The 21873-nt window shown below is 34.6% G+C and overlaps 1 protein-coding gene across 1 annotated transcript in view; it reads right to left on the bottom strand.

Annotated features, from left to right (window-relative positions):
* The window catches only part of LOC135198585 (protein PRQFV-amide-like), a 174314-nt gene extending 153559 nt beyond the window's left edge, over positions 1–20755 (bottom strand). The window contains 1 exon segment of the mRNA XM_064226306.1: positions 20511–20755. The gene's annotated coding sequence lies outside the window, so the exon portion shown is untranslated.
* Between the last annotated feature and the right edge of the window lie 1118 nt (positions 20756–21873).

Raw genomic sequence — 21873 nt, 5'->3', positions numbered from 1 at the left:
GCTTCAGAACTAAACAACTGTGCATTTTATATTTTCAGTGGAAAGCCCAATAAAAGCAAAGCATAATTCAGCTTTGACTTTAGCCTGATATTTACATGACAGAACCAACTTGGCTTTATTAGTTTCACTGGATAACCTAAAGATTCCAAGTTCCATCGAGATACCTATCATGTTTATAAATATTCCCGCTATTGTGTCAGAAACCTTAAGATTTCATAAATCGCACTAAAGAGTGTGTGCAGGCTAGTTATAATTAGAACTTCTTCTTCAGTACGTAAAAGTTAAAAAGTGGAAACTTTGAGGGCCAGTCGAATACAGCCTATTGATTTGGAATCAACAAACCTTACGCCTACGCAGTGCAGCCATTCTGGAGTCTTAAATTTCGTTTCCTATCAGTAGTCATGGAACGAAATATCAAGGCCAGTTCCACACCCGTGAATATGAATGTATTTTGCTGCCATGCTTTATGGTTGCAATTAAATTATTCACTGGTTAAATGCGAGCATTTTGCGAATTTTTCTCTGCTTTTTATAAAAAAAAATCGTCAAATAATTGGGTACGTGAATGGATACTGATTGCATACTTCAGTCTTATTTCGAGGGTACTTGACGTTTTAATAATTCTGTAAAATCACGAGAGGAGACATTTTTGTATAGGAAATTTCTTTTGGTTCTAAAATACTATTAGTTTCAGTAAATCTTTTTGTTCAATAGAATCATTTGACTGAAGAGAATCTGTTAGTCATAAAGCATTTAATACAAAATTTTTATACACTACATGAGAACAAATGCATACAGATAACATTAGTTTAGAAAAATGAGTCATAGAGACAAGTGCTTAATGTAAGCTATTTTTACACTTCTTATAATAATAAGCATCAAACTGTTACGCTGCAAACCGCGACTGAAGTCGTGAAATGGAGATTAAATTACCTCTTAATTAAGTAAATCACGATATTAACAGTTGATAACTATTAGTGATTTGAGGATTAATTACGTTATAAGGGCGAAACTAGTTGCCATAATAACAATTAAACTGTTTAATTGACAAAACTAAATGCCGAATGGATAGTGATTCAGCATACACAAGAGGAAGATAGAATACAACAAATGGAAGTTGGGATCGCATTAATGAATACGGCATGGTAGTCATGTATGTTGTTACATGTAAATAAAATCAAATATTTTTTTTTTTTTTTTTACCCGTAGGCCTGTTGATGTTTCTGTACAGACAGGATACAACGACATTTTCAATTTCATCTCCAAAATGAATTTGGCAGCATGAATTACGGTAACGCGCAAAGTGAAAGAACTTTTAATTACCACGACAAAAGCGATCGTGCGAGTGTGTGTTTGCACGAATTACATCACAAACTTTTACCACGTCCCAATCTTCGAATCCATTGGAGGCAACAGAGCATGACGCTCTAGGCACTGCATGAAAGAAGCAAAAAGAAATAATACGAAAAGATCTTTTACGCCCCTCAATATTTTCTTTGGCGACGAGAGTTGAATGAATCACATGTCAATTCATCAGTCCTAACGCTAATTTCCTCTCATGGGGCCCAGGCTTCCTTGCCAGGTAGAGGGCTGGGAAGGTGAGGACAGAAGAGAGGGAGGGATCCCCAATGGGCAATTAACGCCCCAGTTTTACTCTGAAGATTTGAGACGGTGACTACGCTCGTCTACCTCTTTTGGTCATTAGCTTTCAAAGAAGATTTAAAGAGAAGAGAGGGATTTGAAGGCGAGAGAGAAGACGTGGAAGGAGAGTGAAACATCGATGGAGAAAGGTTGCTTTCCTCGTGTGTGTGCTCATTTACACACACACACACACACACACACACACACACACACACACATATATATATATATATATATATATATATATATATATATATATATATATATGTGTGTGTGTGTGTGTGTATTATATACATATATATATATATACATATATATTGAGAGAGAGAAAAAACAAGAGAACAACATAGGTATGAAGTAGCATATATATAAATATAGCAGCCAAGTAGTCTACCATTAGCATATTGTTTTCATTATCAGAACGTTAGCTAGAACTAGATAAATGGCTATTAATTAGCAAAATACTCTCAGCAAATTGTGGAATTCATTCATGAAAATTCGGCAAGAAATTCCATAAGAGGACAACGTTTCGTTCATCAATCGATGGAAGAACCGGATGAGCTTTGAGTGCCATCCAGTTCCAAGAAACTATAACTTAGTGTAATTTCTCGTCAGATGTAATGAATCGTTATTCTTCATTAAGATCGAGTTCTGCAATTAAACTCGCATTTTAAAAAGCATTCGGAGGAGATGATTGAATATCTCAGGTGGGCTAAAGTACTTATCTTTCATGAAGAGGTGATCTTGTCCTGAAATTTCGACGATCTCAACATCAATATAGTTCAGGCGATTAAATGAGTAAATCATCTTTTGTAAATCTGTTTTACAGTATTTTTAACCTTGAATTATCTGTGACATTTTTTGCCATTAGATAAATTTTCAGAGCAAAGTGAAATAATCCCTGTTTCACAACGAAGGTGTTATCATTATCAATAAATTATCTTCAGTTAAAAAGTCATAATTCAGTAATCTAACGCCGCTGAAATGTAATATAAAACAGACATATTCAACTTCGCAATAGCTACTCTCATTACCTAACAGAGCATTTGGTAGAATTGCGTCCAATGAGTCATTATTATTTATGGCGCTATTTTAAACTAGTTTCGCAGTGTAATTCACAGCATCAGACAGCAGACGTGAAAATACAAGTTTTTCTCCAAATAACGATCTACATCTATATGATTTACATTTTAGGATAACGAGATATGACTCATTTTACGTTAACCTGTGTTTTTTTAGTGTTCCCGCTGCAAATTTGCTTAGTATTATTGCTAACTCCCCGATATATTATCACGATATAATGTAGCGCTGAATGATGATAACCACTTTGTATGCGAATGAATTCATATGTCCTTCATTTAAAACATGACTGACGTAAGCAATCTAAACGCTCAAAATATAATAATACTCTACAATAAAACTTTTTTTTTTTGATACGTTAATCTAAAATCACCCGATATTCACACAGTACCAAAACGACAGAATCTATTCATAATGGCCCCAATTCTTTTTGTTAGCAGAACGTAACAACCCCATAATCTATTGTTAGAACCCTATGATTCGCAGAATCCTAGTTCACAATTTGCATTCACGGATTGAATGAAAAGTCAGTTTGCACAGGGGTTGTTTAATCATATAACTTTAATTTGAACTGATGTCATAACATCAAATGTCAACAATACTGAAAATGGATCTTAAAAGCGAGCACGTTAGCTATTATTATTATTATTATTATTATTATTATAATTATTATTATTATTATTATTATTATTATTATTATTATTATTATTATTATTATTATCACATCCTAAGTCGTCATTAATCTGTAAAGAATTAATGGATGAAAAAGTCGAATTAACGATGAATGACGTTTTAGGAGAGTTTTACAACTTGCTAAAACTGGCCGTAGGAATCAATAACATGCTGGCAGGGAGCCCATTCCACAGTTTTATTTACCAACACGTCGGTACATTTAAGCAACAATTTATCAGCAGAATTTAGTAGCAATGCGTCTCAGTTTTTTTTAATAACACCTTGTCAACGGATTTTAGAAGCAATACGTCATAGATTTTAACAGCAACACTATCAAATTTTAGCATTAACCTGTCAGCAAATGTTAGAGGTAAGCGCTCATCAACTTTTATAATGCAATCGTGTGATTCTGGCTCGAAACACGGCAATGAATTTTAGCTGCTATCTTACAGGAAAGTTTATCATCAAAACTTCATTGGATTTCAGCTTCAGCCTTTCGACCAATTTCTGCAGCAATTTACCATTCAGTTTCTCAGCAACCTACCACTGAATTTTAGTAGCAGCCTTTGATCGATAGCAGCAACGCGCCTTTGATTTTTATTAACACTCATCAGCGAATTTGAGCAGTATCCTGTTAGTTTATTTAAGCAGCAACTTGTCAGTGAAGTGTAATAGCAGCTCGTTAAAGAATTTTAGTTGGAACCAATAACGAGTTTTAATTAACCGTCAGGGAATTTTAGCAGCAACTCATTAACAAACCTCATCAACAATCATCTGCGAATCAGAGCTGTAGCCAGACAGTTACTTTTAGTGGCAACAATTAAATTACAAGCTACAGCATATAGTCCTCAGAATATCTTCGACAGTTCCCGTAAAAGCTTTTAACAGAAATTTACGATGGGTTTATGACTTCGTTGTCTCTTCGGCATGAATATTTTAGTAATAAACCAAACTGCTTCCTGAGGGTTAAATTTCTCAGAAGGGTACTTTTCTATGCCTACGAAATGGTTCCTCTTGTACATAAATTTCTTGTAACTTATAAGAAAGAACAAAGTTCACTGTTGGTAGTGTTAGTACTTTGACAGTTATTTTACGTGACGTTTAATTATTCATACAAAAATCTGCAGAATCGATTAGGAACCCTTGTACGGTGCAGTGACTTTGCTGAAACGATGCAGCATAATTAAAATGTTAATTCGCTTTTTCTGCCGCCGTTTTAATAATTTCATTTAGAACCAATTCTCTCAGTAATACCAATTTCTTTCAGTTCCACGCCGGAAATAAATGAATCAATAATAATTGAAAAGAGACTTTCTTAAATTGTATGAAGCTTCATAATTTTTTTTTTTATTTTAATGATTGTACAAAGTAAATCTAAAATGAAATTTCACTGCATATAAGTTTGATTCCTATTTACAAACCCTCAAAAACGAACTTTTTAAGTCATTATACGGCTTAGCTGCTGTAGTTAAATATCCCTCAGTGCACTTATCATGACGATTCTTGGCTTATAACACAACACAAGCACATATTAATTTTTTTTTTTTTTTACAGATTTAGTCCTAAATAAATTAAATGTAATGAAAAGGCCAATCGACGGACAATCTGATACTTCTTTTTTCTTAATCCATACTCTACTTCGATAAACGAGAGTTATTGCAACAATATACAATACAACTGTTGCTTCCCAAGAAACTGCACTTAGTTGCCGAAATCCTCAGGAACTCTTGCTAACCACATTATTTCACAATAAGAATTAATCCTTTTTATCCCTCCTCTTTATACAGTCATTACTCCTTTTTCCTCACTACGATTCTGCTCTTCTGACACCATTTTTCAATTTTTAATTTTCTGTAAAAGAAAACTTGAGATGGCTTTGTCTGTCTGTCTGCACTTTTTCTCTCATCCCTCGGATCTTAAAGACTACTGAACTACTAAACTAGAGGGCTGCAAATTAGTATGATGATCATCCACCCTCCAAACATCAAACATAACAAATTGCATCCCTCTAGTCCGGCACCGCTATAGGTACCAACAACACAGGCCACCGCCGGGCCGTCATTAAAGTTTCATGGGGCGAATCAGGTGCAGCATTATACCGAGATCACCAAAAGATAGATCTATTTACGGTAACCTTGATTATACGCTGTACAGAAAACTCGATTACGCGGAAGAAACTTCAGTGCATTTTTTACTTGTTTCCTTTCGTGGTCACTTTCAAGCGTCCACGAGTCTTTGTAGCCTTGTTAGAAATCCATGCACGTCCACGTAAACTTTTATCGAGAAAATCCATCACTCTATAAAGATATCTCTTGCACTGTACATCTTTAACACCTTCCACATTACACCTCTGTCTGCTATATCCTAAACTTTGTATTGGTCCATGCAAGCCACATGTAACGTGAATTCTTCGCTCAAACTTCAAAAGCACCTAATTCATAATAAAGGTGGTCTACAGACTTTGACTGTAACCACACTACCATTTCCCGGTCGGCCCATGTGTCATCGCTTTGACTTTGCCAATCAAAACAATGATATTTTTATATTATTTTCATATCGTGCAGAAAGTTACTATCTTTCCTCTAATTGTTTCGAACTCCTATCAGACAAGTATTTATTTAAGAGAAACTTGTAAGAAAAGTGAAAGATTGTAAGATGATAAGTAAAACACTGAGCATAGGCATAGTCAATCGTCTTCCACTGGAAAACTGGAAAGAGCTTTGAGGAAAGACTCATAGAACCGAAACTGATAAGGCAATGATTGCCACTTGTTACCATTTCTTGAGCTCAACGATGCTTGGTAAAACCTTGGAGCACCAACAGTTTACTATATCTAAAGGCTTCCTATTCATTCTGCTATATAAGTGACTTGCATCCTTTCATCCTGAGACATTCCCGGACGTCCACGGTTTACGCTCTTTTGCGCACGGTCTCCACTACGATATGAGTGGGTGCATGTTTTTGCTAGGTTTATGTCACCTACTTGTGCACAAATATTAAATACAGTGCATTACGGTTATACATGAGCATGGACTATTTCTATCCACAGCCACTAATATAATTATGGTAATTGCATCAAGCATCACACGAACATGAACATTGTTGCTGTCGTAAAATTGTAATATATCTCTTATAGATCTTTTCGAAATTTATAAAATCAATTACAATGTAGACATTTTTTATGTAACTTTACTTTCGAATGTCTCAGACATTAATGTTTAATACGTGCCCATTACTTTTGCTAATGATATATTCTGGATATTCAGAGATGATTTTGCAGGTTGAATTTTTTCCTAGACCAAAATTTTTTTAATGCACCATTCTTTTATTGTTATTTTACAGCAGCCCATAAATTTTGCGGATACCTAGCACTTTAGTGTTTGCCTGGATTTCATTACCTTTTACCCGTAAAAAAATCCAGTTCATAATTAATCAACTTTAATACAAAGCGTACAGCAAGATTTTTATTCCATTACAAGAACCGTCCACATGTGAGTCACTATGCATATAAGATATTTTATTACCTTTACAAATATGATTTTTAACCCTTTAAAAGTAAAGAGGTACTTTAATCTTTCAATGTAAATTCTTCAGAAATCTTTAATAATTATGGATAATTTTAATGCGCCTAATTATCAAGGGTTATATCAATAATAAACTGAATGTTGATAACCATACACATCCACACACACACATTATATATAAGTATATATAAATATACAATTTTATATATATATATATATATATATATATATACATACATACATATGTGTGTGTGTGTATGTGCATGGTGAACTATAGTTCATCCCTAATTAACAATACTTTTATTTTGCATCACCTTATTTGATTTTGCAATTCCCTCTTTTCAATGAAATGAATTACGTATTGAGCGCAATTAATTATTCTTGGTTCAGGGATTCATTTAAGTACTAATATCCGTATCGCGTATAATGAATTGTTATTCAATTACAAACTGGCGTAAGAGACAGAGTGAATTAAGCGGAAATCGTTTTATGGTTGCATCAACATATTAATACTACAGTGAGCGTAAATAGATATAACCTATACAAATAACATTATCAGGAATATGTCAGTGCTAAACCTCAACTTTTGCCTTCGACCTAAGTCCTATTCAAACCTTATACTTGGATTAACATCGTTTGAAGATGTCTCATTTTCCAAACGATTTTGGTTTCCTTGACGGAGACGTCTTCTAAATCTGTATCATTAAGTTGTGAGAAAGAATTTATTGTATTAATACTTTTAGTTTTAATATCCAAATGGTATAAGAATCGGTAAGGATTTCAGGTATTCCAAATGCTTATTATATTTAAAGAAATGAGTATGTGCAGATGAATAAAAATCGTTTCCAAATGAGATACAATCAGTAATGAACGGTAAGTAAGCTTATGTGGTAATATTATATAAGTATGTGTAAGTAAGTAAGTAAGTGATGAATCGTGTTTGCAGCTACGCATATGTTAATATTTCATGGTGCATACAGATTATTAACCTTCCCGTAAATCCTAAAATTTATTATTCGTTATTTCAAACAGACAATCTGAACCTACGTTCTTCTCAGTCTGAATACCTAGTCTTGCGCGCAATTAGAATAAAAAGATATTTTTTCCACTGCTGTAAATAAGAGCCTCTATTCCTTCCTCGGAGTTGAGGATTAGGCATTACTCAAAATTATGGCGGAATATCTCTACTTTATGTTTCCAAGCTACATCATCCTCTGCCATAACTATACGCATCAGAGAGGTCCGCTCCTGTGCCACGCTTCCTTGATGGTCTTACTTCAGAGTGCTCTTAAAAATTTGACTTCACGCTTCTTGCGGATAATGATCATCCATGGTTGATAAAGGAATTGATATTAATGTAGAGAACTACTGACTGCTGTTTTTCCCGCCTTCCTCGTTGGATGAGTCGGTTACCTGCTCGACTACCGATCTCAGGGCCCGGGTTCGATTCTCCAGTCTGCCAACAAGGAATCAGAGGAATTTATTTCTGGTGATAGAAATTCATTTCTCGATGCGGCCTGGATCCCACAAAAAGCTGTAGGTCCCGTTGCTATGTAACCAACTGGTTTCTAGCCACGTAAAAATATCTAGTCCTTCGGGCCAGCCCTAGGAGAGCTGTTAATTGGCTCAGTGGTCTGGTAAAACTAAGATATACGGGGTGTTCATAAAGCCATTCCCTGATTAATAAAATTAATAATTTTGAAATTATTGTGGATATGATATGAACCGTACAACTTTCACATTCTGTTGAGGAGCAATTACTAAATTTTCTTTTGTTTGCCTACAGATGCCACTGTGATCACTCTATCCGCCAGCTGAGTCAAGGATAACAGAACTGGTGTCATTGCAGGAGAAAACCCAGCGTATGTTATGGTACCACGAAACCAAATCATCTGTTGCAATTCAACGCAAGTTCAGAAATGAGTATCGACGAGATCCACCAGATGTTAAAAGCATTAAAGACTGGTATAAAAAGTTCACAGATACTGGAAGTGTTGAAGACCGTAAGAGAAACGGTAGACCCAGTATGAGTGATGCATCCGTTGGGAGATGGCCCAACAGAATGGCCACCACGTTTACCAAACAAAACCCCTCTTGATTTTTTCTTATGAGGTTATATCAAGGATAAAGTGTACAGTACAACAGTACCTAATGTAGAGACCTTAAAAGCAAGGATAATAGCAGCTCTAGCAACGGTAACTATGAAGATGTTGGAGAATACCTGGTGTGAGATAGAATTTCGCTTAGACGTACTCTGAGCAACAAAGGGGGCACATGTTGAAATTGACTAAAAATCTAAAAAAGTACTTAAGTCATTGTTGTTGAAATTGAAGAAAACCTTACACTTCTACCTAACATGGCTTGTGTAATAAAGGTCTGAACACCGGAAAGACTTTATGGACACCCTATACTTTTTAAACTTTCCAGGTGAAAACTGTCAATTATTCGTGTTCATTTAACGAAAAGGCTGTTTGAATCTTTCAGTAAACCCCTCCCCCATTTTTTGCGATGTGAAATAGTTAATGGCGTCATTTTAAGCCTATTTCACTTTGGTGTTGCTGAAGGGATACTGCGCTTTCTGAAAAGATGAAACGGGCATTACTGACTGGCTTTGACTGGTTTGAGAACTGGTGTTCATTGCCCAATTCAAGTAGTAGTCCATCGTATTCTTTTTAAAGGTTCCGTAAAGAGACCTACGTTGGGATCTGAGGTGAAGGCCTAATTGGCAATTTAATCAATTAAAAGTTACATATTGGCTTCAGAGAGCTACGCAGCTAAGCTCGTGCGAGCTTTTCAGTTGGCGATATAAAAGTTTATTAGCTTTGTTATACCTTTCAAAATAATTGTTTACAGGAAAATACGCCTAAAGTCAAGAGATACGTCTCAGGGGAAGAAATGGAGTGTTCCATGGGTTCGAAATCATAGAAATGAAGGTATCAGCAAAAGTGAAAAACATTACGAAAGATACTCCATAATTGAGAGAAACAAATAGAAGACTTATCTTTTTTTTTTTTACGACTCTTGGAAATTTAAAAGAGAGAACGTCGATATAATTTATTGGGGTGGAAAGGGAAAGGAGGGAAAATGAGTAGAAAATGATGATTAGTAAGATAGGCGTAAGTGGGTCTTTTCTATGGCCTTGCCAGGCTTCTTTTTATCCTGAATCTTATTACATTTTATCATTTCGATCTTTCATTTTCTATTTACGTTACTTTACATGCAAAGGTCTAAGAACCTCCAGCTGCCACATAATCAAAGAAAATATAAGAATAATCTCCCTGTTGCAGCTATACATCTATATTCTATACTCATGTCTGCATATTTTTTCTTTGTTGCCTTAACCATTCATTCGTCTATGATTCGAAACAGCCTTGTTTGCATTTTATAAATGTTTTCCATTATGCATACTCTAATATTTCCTTAATTTTCTTTTCCTCTTTACGTTTTAACTACTCTACAATTTTCAAAGGTAGTAGGGACTCGAAACATCATGACAAATAGCTATTTAAATTCTCTGTTTGAGGAAGCGCTAAACAAAAGCAGCTTTCCCAGCAAGAGAAAGACGAAATAGAAAATCGAGCAAACTCAGCTTGGTGGAGACAATCCATTGCCAATACACAGAGGAAATTAGAGACGGATGTTTCGCAAGAAGAGATTATTTGGTTCAAATCTGGCATCGCGAAAGAGGAAGAATCCTCTGTAACGCCAGGACAACTTTAAATGAATGAGAAAATATCTCCGCATTTGTTATTCGAGTAAATCAACTAAATAACATTCAGAAATAACATCTGTGGGTTGAAAAGAATTACCTTACATACCTTAATTAGCAAGAAAAAAAATAAGTACAATTCAAATTTTTCGTGAAGTTTTAATATTGTGAAAAGTGCATGCTCATTCGGTGACATTAAGGAATGAGCTTCTTTATACTCTTACTTGTTGAAAACGTATGTAAGAAAAATCTGGTTTCGTTCACATGAATATCATTCGCTTGAATTTGCAAACGAATCTTTAAGAGAATTGAAAAACTCATGAAGAGTGCTCATTCTTGAGAAGAAAAAGAAGGAGAAGAAAAAGAAAGATGAGGAAAAGAATTTAATGTATTAAGTAGATGGACGACTCGAAGAGATTTTTCGCCCCAAGTTCATTACCCAAATTGAGCTTACGGTTGATAACTTTCATTCTTATAGTTGCAATTGAATTAAAAACTTTCTCGACCACCAGCATTCATTAGAGAGAGAGACATATAGACAGAAATTAGTAATTTTCCAGTTGGCTAAGAAGATGATTAACTTAATCAAGAGATCCTGGAAGATTAACGAGATTACGGAGTCTGTAAGAATGAAGCTAGCAGAAGGAATTGGACTAAAACTCCTTTAATGAGGTATCCGGAATTTAAGGAACCTCTATGGACATTTGCTAAATAGCCCAATGACACCAGAGAAACAAATTGTTCTTTAAATATCTTGAAACAAAAGCAAAAGAAACGACGTGACAACCCCAGCTCAGCAAATCCTTTTTAAAAAGAATTTGGGATTTTGGCAACACTGACTTTTTTTTTTTTTTTTTTTTTTACTTTTAAGTGACCCAGAGCACATGTAGCCGTGTGGAAATACTAAATATAAATTCAAAATGAAAAAAGCTGTCTAATTCCTTGAGCGATTTACAGGCTTAACGGTGTGAATTCACCAGTTCAACAAAGCCGGATTTAAGCCTCCAGGAAATATATTCCGGTTATGGCAGGGTGGCATATATACCTTGGCTTATTGGCAGAGAGACCTTAATTCTGATCAAACTAATAGGGAAACTTGTACACACAGCTGTAATAGGATACAGGCAATGGGCTTTTGAGGGATGTTCACCTAACAGCCTCACAGCGGATTAGCAAACAGGCGGTCACGATGGGACTTACAGATCGAGATTACATATAATTGGATGTCATTGTCTTTCGAAGAAGGAAAAATACACGCCTGTACTCACACGCCTCATCATTGAGATGTCATTTGCTCGTACTAACAATTAAATTATAACTAATTATCTTAGCAAAAATTAAGCTTTGTGGGACAAAATTTTAGGTTCAGTAGCACTAATTGACAGAAAATTAAGTAATCCATCTGAAACACTGTTGCTTTCCTTATTATTCGCCTTTAGATTGCCCAAGCCGTCTTACACTTTCTTACGAGAATCTTCTGACAACTAAAAAATAGCTCTATGAGTTTTTATTTCACCCATGGTGTTGAAACCCGCACCAATATACATACATACATACATTAATATGTTCCTAAAGTTACATCGCTTCAAAGCATATAAGGCATCAAATTTTACCCCACTGGTCAAAGCTTTACCTTATGAATATGAAATGTCTGCAATAACGCTTCGCACTATTAAAGGTACAACAGGATTATATAAAACTCACTCATAAGCCTGACTCTTTATTACTACTATATCATATTACCTTATTCGATTTTCATGACTAAAGAACTCTTCAGTTTCTCATTAGTACGCTTCTCTTTGCTTCCCGAGCTGTTAACGCTAATGCATATTTAGATTGTTTTTTTCTCCATAGTTTTCAGTAAATGATATTTACCGTTTTAAATATTTACTTATACCTAAAAGTAATTACTTCAAGACGATGCGCTTTTTATCCTGCCAACTCATATATTAGCCGCTTATCATTTGCACAAATAAAGTGCAAAAAGTTTGTCCCATAATTGTTGTAATGCTGCAATGGTTTTGATCTCCTTCCGATTTTAACTTTTATATAAGTTGCAAACTTTCAACAATTATCCAAGTTGTGCATTCTCAAGTACATAATCACTTCTGCTCTTCCATCAGTCATTAAAAACATATTGCTGTAATTTAGCTCCATGACTTCATATTTGCTAGCAATCATTTACATCTTTTTCTTTAAACAAACGTTGTCCAAGGCTTTCAGCGGCATTTTCAGTAATTTACTACCTGTGAAAACTACCTCCTTAGCATAAATTTCGACGTTATTGCCATAACATCTTCTTCCCTTAACTGAAATTTCACTTGAAACAGCTTTTCATTAACGTTCAGCCCTCTCTCTCTCTCTCTCTCTCTCTCTCTCTCTCTCTCTCTCTCTCTCTCTCTCTCTCTCTCTCTCTCTATAAATGGAATTTCCAAGCATTGTTCAATTGCCGTCCAAGTAGCTAATCGAAAATAAGATCTTTGTTACTGTAATAATATCACATTAATTCTCGGTTTTGTTCTGTCAAGCTCATTTGAATGTAAAAAAAAAAAAAAAAAAAAAGGCTACAACAACAAAAGCCATACAAACTATTTTTTCGGTAGCACATCATTTACCTTTCGACTTTTGACCGTGGGCTTTTCAGCTCTATATATTTTTCCTGGCACTCAAGGATAAATTCATTCTGGTCATTTACATTTCTAATTATAAATAAGCGATCACTAAATCCACGTGTGCATACATCCACTTGAGCTTGTACAGTCAGATATAAAATAATGTACGTAAATCTATATTTTGAATGTGGGTATACTACAGATAATAGGGTAAACATCACCTTCACAAATAAATGCAAATTTTGTTTATTATGCTGCATAGATTAACCTGTTTGTTTTTTTAATTAGAAGTGTAAATTTTGTTCCTGAGATAGTTTGGATTATATCTTTAAGAAGAATTCAGTAGTATTTTGTTCTTAAGACCAATTAGAAATTATAACATTTGCTACTTTTAACCACGAGGCCATCTTCAGACTAGCGCGCATTTTTCTCTTTTAACACTCTTATAAGAATATTTCTCTAATTTGCCTCTTATTATCAGATATTAGAAAAAGAGCCGTCAAATAATTTTTGATTTCCCATCATTCCTGCCTTCGATGGATCTGCGGAGTAAACGTAAATAAAATGCATTTTAGTGGAAATAAAGGACATTAAATCTTTACCTTAACAGATGTTTAAGGAATAAACTAATTTCACAGGCTCTCTCACACGTCGGACGCACAAAGAAGTCTTAATGAAGTATGAGTAATAGTAACAATGCAACACCACATTTTTAAAGATGAATTCTAAGGGAATTAATTACCAAAGACAGGATTCCAGTCAACCAATAACGAGATGACTGAACCTCCTATCGAGAGATAAAGATGAGGGGAAAACTTACTAGCAGAAAGTCAACTGAAAGAGGGGCTGATAATGGGAAAAGGTTCTTTGCGTGTTCTGGGGACTTTCAATGGCTTCTACAGAGCAAACGGAATGGAGACGTGGGAGGCCTTCAAAGAGATACGACTAAATTGGACAGATATAGCGAATACACGGGTTTATTACTTTATGAGGCGGCCATGCAACAGGCAACGTGGTGCCTTACCCCGTCCGGGACCTTTCCAAGTGTAAGACAAAGTGGGTCTAACACCAGTTTGTTTCTGAAAGTGCAAGATTGAGATGAAGCAGAAGATATATGAAATAATTAGCCTTTTCCTCGCTCTTTCCCGCTTCTTTTCAGGAAGAGTTATATGAGGAAACCTTGATGACTAAGGCTGCCAGAGGTAACGTAAGGTAAAAGATTTGGTGATGCTAAGGTTACTGTGACTTCTTTATAGACAATACATTCTTGACATACATACATAATATAAAGTATTTATAGGAACAATATTTGGAAAGAGCTATGTAGAGAATCGACTGTTTGCAAATGCGACGAAATGTCGAGACAACGCTGGGACACCGTGTGAGAGTAGGAAATTAACCTGTTAATAGGTCCTATACGAAATTAGTTGACATAACCTGATTTGGTCGTGGGAAAGTACTGAAGAAAATGACCATTAGAAATGTGACGACGTAAGAAATAAAAATCGTGCAGAGTTCTCTTTGAATGATATAAGAGAAGGTGAAGCTTTCAAAGGCTTAGAATTTCATGAAAATGGAGAGGTCAAGAACTTCTTTCAAATAAATGTTAACTTTGGGGGTTATATACTTACCTGTACTCATTTATGAAGAATTTCATCTTGGTGATTATTAGATTATTACAGGCGCCCATAGTAGTTAATAAGGAAAATTACTCCTACAAGTATAGCTAAGTTATGAAAATGAAGCATTAATAGATAATATTTTCGTACATAGACATATGTTGAGGAAAATAAGATAAGGGACTTTAAAACTACTAAATAAAATCTAAATCGGTCAAAATAGGCACTTCGACGACAAAAAACCTATGAAATACTGACATGGGAGTAGATTTCAAAATAACAGTGGATAAATTAAATTGCTACCCGTACTTACGGATTAAGAAAATCTATTAGAAATATCGCCGAAAAATGGGTATTGTTTACTTATCAAACTTAAACCAACAGCCACTGCTGTAACTAGAATTTTGTACATTTTCAGGTCCTGCTGCATTCTTATCTACCTTCCATGCTTTGTAAAACGCATGGAAAACGACAACTATGGTCATACTGACATCCTCTTGTCACACTAACCAAAATGGCATTAGGGTCTATTGTCATCACATCGAGTAATAAGTAACTATCTTTAATTAGAATAACATAGTTTGATAAAGGAAAACTAAATACGCTTAAAGAAATGAGTAAGCAAACGACTCGGTGAAAATATTCACCTTGCAATGTAAAAGCGAGAAAGTCAGATCATGAAACCTTGCGACAGTTTTCCAACCTCAACCCATCTAGGCAACAGCATCAGAAGTTATTACTGTTACCGCACAAACAAGCAATAATTCATGTCAAGAGAAAGGGGAAAATTGCATTTGGCAACCCATTTTTGAAGAGATAACATAACAGCTGATGGGCCTGGCATATATGTTGCAAAGTCAAACGAGCCTCATTAAGTTTTAATGTATGAGCCGTTAAATGGGCTTCAGGTCATTTATGTCTGGATGCCTGGATTAAGAAGCGACTTCAAACGATACGGATGCTATAGTGACTTAGGGTAACGTTATCAGACATCATTATTTAGCTGGTGTTTACTCTCTCTCTCTCTCTCTCTCTCTCTCTCTCTCTCTCTCTCTCTCTTCTTTCGCGGACTGCAGAAAAGACATTACCCTTGTTCTGTTTCTTTTAGCAACACAAAAACTTCTGACACAAATTACGCCTTTTCTAGTGATAATAAAGCTTGCAAAAAGTTTAGAACGTACCCCAATACATACGCAACATTATTTACTGATTCAAAAAGGACTTTTTTTTAATGAATTCCATCCTTTGGAAATAGCATACCTAATTGTTTTGCTTATTAGGTTTGAAGTACAGAAAAATTAATCTTGAAAATCAAGATCCTTTCCTTGCGTCCTGTAAAAATGTAGAGAATGGATTAATACTTAATGGATATCGTTAAGTGATTTACATGTAGGTTAGTGTGTTTGCATATAATTATGACTGACCATTGTATTTTGAAAAAAAGTCCCTAATCCAAATAAAATTTTTCTCTAAGACAAGGATCTTTTCCCGTCTGTCACTAATTCTCTTTGGAGAAGGTTTCTCAAAATGTGGCCAATCTGCTGCAAAGCTCATTGATTATACAAGGGTGATGCTGCCACAATCTTAGCAACGGTATTGCAAGTCTACCGTGCCTGGCGTTTACTGGCAGTCAACGGTCTACGAAAGAAACTAGAATAGTCTACTTTCCTTATGCCTTTGCTCACTCAAATAAGGAAATGTCATAACACAGTAATAACAGGAAACGACAACTTTGATCCGAGCCACTCAGAAATCCTGAATATCTCTTGACTATATACCAGAAGTTAGTCAATTTTCACTTTGTGATATATAAATTTCTGAAGACATTTTAAAATCAGAGCATATGAGTATTTTATATAAAAAAATAAAGACGCGACCTTTTTGCTTAAACCAGCTAATGTTCTTTGAACAAATTATAGCAAGAGAACTACAAGCGATAGAATTAAAAAGGGCAAAACAACTGGCTCGAAAGGTTTTCTAAATTCAAAATGGGAATTTGGCTTTTTATATGAAAATAAGTGTGTAATTGCTATATTAAAAACAGTTAACTTTGGGCCGTTAGTAAAAAGAGTATTAGCGCAGAATCACAAAATGACAGCAATGTACAGAAATCGTAGAACTTCATTGCAATGCAACAGAGGATTCTTTTTGAGGTTTGGATTTTAGAAAGATAAGACATATCCCTTTCAATGAATTAATTGCAGGAAATGAGACTGCATCCCTCACAGCATTGCTCCATATTTTGGATTTCCATGATGGAAGCACTCCTGGGATAGATGAAAATTTGGTTGTTTTGGATAAAAACAGCTACTGATCTTTATTTCCAAAATTCGTTACAATATTCTATTATATAACCTATTGATATTCTCTCGAAATTGAACCACTGCATACTTTTTATAATACTGTAGCCTATTCATTATATATGAAAACAGTTCTTATCATACAATAAGGACACTAAAACAAACAGGTGAATTGAAGATTTAATTTAAATAAATTAAGTATTTTGTGGAAAGGTTCTGAACCTTGCATAGTACTTTCAGAAATAGATATTATTCAAAACTGAAAAAAAAAATAACGACAACGGCAATGAGAATAAATGCTTCTAACACATTTTTCCATTCAAACTATGAATTTGCAAAATCCACAGACTAGGAAAGGTGCAAATCGGAATAACATGAAAATAATGTTTATAAAAATAGTAGCAGTCTTTTAAAATATTTTTTATTTTTTTATTTATTTACTAGTAGAGCAATATGTATATATATATATATATATATATATATATATATATATATATATATATATATATAGATATTAGATTATAAAATATCCTCTAGAATATACGAAAAAATCCGTCCAAAAATGATAATGATCGCATAAGTTATGAGACCTCCATTAAAATAACTTGTAATGTTGATTAATATATCAATCATATGATCTTAAAAAAAATACGAAATATATGATCGAGCAAATTCGAAAAATTCTACTCATCGCATTTTCATCTATGGTCATGTAAGAGGAAAATCCAAAGTAGAATGTTGCATCTTAACAAAGTTGTATAGTTGCCAGAAAATGCGTGAATTCGGTAGCACAAAATGGATAAAATAAGTTTAATTGCCGGCAGTATGAGGAGACTTTCTATGGAGAGGACTTTGCATATACACAAACAAACGCAAACACGCAATATACATATCCATACACACATATGTGTGTGTATAATTGTAATAACCAAATTGCTCGCTTAACTTCTCGATATCTTCGCACATTTTTGGACACGCTTGATAACACAAACCCGAAGATCCAAATGGATATCGTATGTAAAAATGTGTGTAGACATCGAGAACTAAAGATACATTCATACACACACACGATATATATATATATATATATATATATATATATATATATATATATATATATATACATATATATAATATATATATATATATATATATATATGTATGTATGTATGTGTGTGTGTATTTTTATATATATTGCTAGGTTTTCCTAGTGGCAAGATATGTAACTGTTGAATGTACCAAGTCCGCACACCACATGTAAATTTCCTAAATATTCATGAAAAATTTAGTTAGAAATTCATATTTGCACCCTTTTTGCAGATGTATTACTCACTCGTAATACGGTCTACCTAAACCAAATATTTGGCTACCAGATGGAAAATTTATAAGCATCTATGTGTGCAGAATATCCCATAAAAAGAAAGTTAAAGGTTCCTGACAAGAATTTGTTTCTTCTTTGGTGGTTTTACTGCCGTTGTGGACAGTACCAGTTTGTATTTTGTTTCATTGTTGTTTAGCGCTATGAGATAATAATAAAATATATTATTCTATGTTTGTGTGAGTTAACGCTGTGGTAAAGCGTACATATAATTCTCTCTCTCTCTCTCTCTCTCTCTCTCTCTCTCTCTCTCTCTCTCTCTCTCTCTCTCTCTCTCTCTCTCTCTCTCTCTCAGAAACATTATCGTTTCTCAAGGTGATCACGTTGTGATTTATAGTTAAAATCCTTTACGTGTTTAATGTAAACTATACCTTTTCTTTCACCTTTTTCTGTAGAATTATAGACAACGACTCATTTAGATCTTATGGATCTCTTAGCTACTAAGAATAATAATTCCTGGTAGGTTCAGCTAAGAATAATTAGCTAAAAATATAAATGAAATTATAGCACTACATCACATCGAGGAACTCGATGTTGGAATTTTTCACTGGATAAGCCATTCTAATGGGGCGTACTTCCAAGAAGGTAATAAATAAACTAAGGAAACTAAAGAAGAAAAAATATATTGCTGAAAAAAGCCTTAATGCCTTCAGTTTCTTGGTAATTTAACAAATCCTCAAATCTTTTAATATATAAGTTAATGTGTATACTGATTAAATTATATATATATTAATCTCTCTCTCTCTCTCTCTCTCTCTCTCTCTCTCTCTCTCTCTCTCTCTCTCTGGAGTATGCTTGAATTCTCAATATTTTCGTATTAATGAGTGTAGTTAAAACTTTGGAAATACACAAAAGTTTAAATTGCATCATAAATGAAAAATATTATTCAAATCTAATGCACTGAACTGTAAGAAACCTTCGAATAAAACAACGAAAAGAATTTAGCCCTGAACTATAGGAAAAGAAAGATATGATTGATAATATTAATCATGATAATAAGTGTAGTGCTAGTATAAAATATATACCTTTTATGACTTAATGTTAGTTATCAGTCGTTACGAAACGGTACGCAAACAATTTGATCAGTCCTGCAGTTAATTTAAAAAGGTGAATGTACTTTTCATTTCTGGAATTTCATCTATTTCCATGTTGATAAAAAAAGTTAAACGTGTCAAAATATAAGCCGGAGGTCAACATATGAGCTAAATAATAATCAATAATAAAAGTCCATTTGTTAAACAGTTAAACGATTACACTTATATTAGTATGACACACATTTGGACATGTCTGCACATACACACACACACACTCACACACACATATATATATGTGTGTGTGTATGTATATATAAATGTGCGAGTGTTTGTGCGCGGGCGCGTTTATGTGTGCTTTGTGTGTAAAAGAAAATAGTCATTCTATTAAGAAAGTTACAAACGACTTCCACCCGTTAATCTGACGAACTGTGAACAACCTGTTGATTTACCACTAGTGAATATGATATAGGAAGCTCATGGAACAGAAAGAATTATGTAAGATATTAGTTAACTGAGTTTTGCTCCTGAGCGCTATATATTGGTAACTCCTTTTTTTTCCAGAGGTGAAAAATTACATATTTGTTTGGTTTTACAATTATATACTCTAGCAGTTTTGAGCGTTTTCCTTCAATGGAAAAAGATTTCGAAATGTAACAAATATCGTTTACAACGAAAGGTAATTGACACAAGAATGAAAGCTGTTCTGAATTCAGTCTAAAGAAAAGACCGGTAAAGTGAATAAAGTAAACGTCTCGCATGTAGAAGCCTACGGTCTTTACAACCCATATTCAACTATCTTGTACAAAGTCTTTCCAGAGGATATGATAAAATTCGCTTTCTTTTTCGTACGAGAGAGAGAGAGAGAGAGAGAGAGAGAAATATTTTCAAGCAATACCAACCCAGAATCTCATCTTATAAACTTGATTATGATTGTTACCTTACCTTTCACTGGAAGCAGACTTAGCCAAACTACGTCGAACAGCTGTGTTTCGAGAAACACAGATGGAACAATCCGTGTAGAGGGCGCGTTTACAATTCCAGTCCTAGATAGAATTCCTAAAGCACTCTGCGGACAGAAGAACAAGCGGGGATAAGGGAGAGAGAATAAGTTCCGGTGTGTCGAGGAGACCTTTCTCTCCGTCCGTCTTTTGCGCAAGGGAGAGAGAATGTGTACGAGAGAGCGCTGAGTCAAGTGAGGAAGGCCAGGCTTGCCTTTATACACGTTCATTCTCAGTAGGTTTCGTTCAGCCGCGTTCCACTTATATTTATTTAAAATCTTTCTCGTCGTTTTTTTATTAATTTAACTTTATTAGGTGTTTCATTAGAAAGAGGTTAATGACGCTGTGACTGGTAATGAACAAAATCGCAAGGATAGAAGTCGCAGAGAGAAATTGTACAAAAATCATTGAAATTTTATGAAGATAGCCCCTCGCCCACATATCGCAAAAGACCTCCGGGGGCGTGAATTTGATGACGTCACGTGGCATTCCTCCAATCACCTGCAGTGCATAACCCAACAAGACCAATCATGATGCCGTCAGCATGACATCGGATCATAGTATTTGCGCTGAGCGAAGTCACGTATTCTAAAACTGTCATTGGCATAAGAACACGTGTGAGTGTGTAATTAAATCTCACGGGTGACATAGATTAAACGTGTGTAAATTAGGTATGATTTTACTACATGTGGGAAATAAGGGTGGTTTCTGTGACCTCAGTGCTATTGTAGCAATTAATTTCTGTATGCCAGCATTCTGCAAGAGATATTATAAATAGGGACATTTCCTAACGACCTTATCTGAATTCTTTTATCTGCCCTTTTCATTCAAATAAACCCCTCAAAATTATGGAGTCTCTTGGAGCTTTATTTTTTAATATTTAGTTAACAAGAAAAATATGGTACAATAATAAATGGTAAAGAGGGTCCAACCGACCATCATTGTACGTTTAAGCAAAACAAGAAAAATATTGTACAATGGGAAATAGAGTAATATAAGGAGATCCAACAGACGATCTTTCGAATCATTATGTATTTCTATCTGCGGTATTTCAACGAAGACAGTTTTAGTCATAACGAGTAGATTTTGCTTAAACCTTTAATAATATGCAAATCTAACTTGTTTTTTTTATCAAAGACCAAGAAGAGTATTTACTTTTTCCACCTTCTAACCTCGTTTGAGAGTCACAGAATAACGAATTATCTACATCGAAAACATCTCTTACAAGAGCTGTCTCAAATCCTGGGAATTTTTAATATGGGAGGTAATGAGATTACACAGGTAAAGCACAAAGGACGATAACATCT

The sequence above is a fragment of the Macrobrachium nipponense genome, chromosome 22 (genome assembly GCF_015104395.2).
Source record: "Macrobrachium nipponense isolate FS-2020 chromosome 22, ASM1510439v2, whole genome shotgun sequence".
Taxonomy (NCBI): Eukaryota; Metazoa; Arthropoda; class Malacostraca; order Decapoda; family Palaemonidae; genus Macrobrachium; species Macrobrachium nipponense.
The sequence above is the reverse complement of the archived record's forward strand: the minus strand, read 5'-3'. Positions and strand labels throughout refer to the sequence as shown.